The sequence below is a fragment of the Opisthocomus hoazin genome, chromosome 5 (genome assembly GCF_030867145.1).
Source record: "Opisthocomus hoazin isolate bOpiHoa1 chromosome 5, bOpiHoa1.hap1, whole genome shotgun sequence".
Taxonomy (NCBI): Eukaryota; Metazoa; Chordata; class Aves; order Opisthocomiformes; family Opisthocomidae; genus Opisthocomus; species Opisthocomus hoazin.
In genome coordinates this window covers 87,350,913-87,352,512 of record NC_134418.1, presented here as the reverse complement: position 1 = coordinate 87,352,512, position 1,600 = coordinate 87,350,913, and positions in this window count along the sequence as shown.

Sequence of the window (1,600 nt, the reverse complement as noted above, 5' to 3'; positions counted from 1 at the left end):
CGGCGGCGGCGCGGCCGGGCGGGGGAGGGACGGACGGAGGGCGGGCGGCCGCGGCTCCCCTGCGCGCCTGCGCGGAGCCGGGGGGCGGGCGGGGCCGCGCGCCTGAGGGACGGGGCGAGGGGGGCGGGCGCGCCTGCGCCGGCCCGTAACCTCCGCGCTCTGCCCGGGCGCCAATCCGCGCCGGTGCCGGCGCCACGTGAGGCGCGGCGCGCGCTGCCCGCGGGGTTGAGGGGAGCGGCGGGGCTGAGGGGAGCCGGGACGGGGCCGCTCTGCTTCGCCCCGGACCGGGGGGCTGGAAATGGCGCCCGCGGCCCCGCAGCGTGGGCAGGGGGCGGCTCCGGCGCCGGGCAGGGGGCTGGGGAGGCGCGGTGCCCGCGGCCGGGCGGCGCGGCGCGGCGCAGCCAGCGGCGGGCTGGGGAGCGGAGCGCTGTCCCCGCAGGCCGCGCGTGTGAGGGTGCGGCGCTCGGGAATAAAGAGCTGGGTGCGTGGCGGGGGGCCGGGGCTGTCGGCGGCCGCTCCCCGGTGCCCCCTCCGGCCCGGGCCGCGCGTCGCTGGGGAGCGCCTGGGGCCGTGCCTGTGGGCAGCCGGCGCTCCCTTCCCAGCCTCAGCGCACCCAAGCTCCTCCTTCGTAGCGGGAAGACTCTTTTTTTCCTTAAAACAAACCCAGTTTCTCTGCTGGCGGGCAGTGCAGCGCCAGAGAGCGTCCCAGGCGCTGAGAGGGCAGTCGCGGGCCCGCTGGCTCCCGCTCTCTGTGGAGGCTGCCGCGAAGGGGAGGTGGGCGAGCAGCTCGGGGACGCAGAGCCCCCCCGGGTCAGCCTGCCCGCCCGCTGCCTCGCAGGGACGACGGCGCGAAGCCGGCGTTCGTGTGCGCTGGGCTGCGGGCTGGCGTTGTCCTCCTGCGGCTCGCCGGCCGGTTTGTGGTGAAGCGCCTGGTCCCTGGGTGGGTGAACCTCGCCGCAGGGGCCCGTGTCGTCCTCTGCTCCCCGTGCCAGGCGGGGGTTGTGCGGGGAAGCGGGGAAGCCATGGGCAGCCCTGAGCGCTGGGCAGGCTCCTCGTGCCGCAGCAGGGTGCTCAGCACGCTGGGTTGCGGGGGAAGGCTGGGTTTGCTTGCCCGCTGGGGAAAAGGCAGCCGCTCAGCCCGGGCGTTTCCCTCGCCGCGGGAGGTGGGAGAGGAGTTGCGGGGGGTGCGGGTGTGCGAAGCGTGGCAGAGCGGGATGTGGCTGCTCTGCGCTTTACCAGGTGGAGGGGGCCGCTGTGCCCGAAGGCCTGCGCGGCTTCTCCGGGGCTGGTGGCTCAGGGCCTCTGCTCTGTCACCGCGAGAAACCCGCCTGGACGCGGTGCTGTGCAGCCTGCTCTGGGTGACCCTGCTTGGGCAGGGGGTTGGGCTGGGTGACCCACAGAGGGCCCTGCCAGCCCCGACCATGCTGGGATTCTGTGAAGTTGGAAACGAAGAAAGCTGCTTGGCACAGGGCTGCTCCGCAGCGGCTGCTGCCGTGTCCTTGTAGACAAGCGCGTTGATTTTTGATGCCCGTCTTTAGGTGGGGGAGGAAGCTGTTAGTTTTAGAACACGGAAAGAGCGAATGTTTAATTTCAATTACAC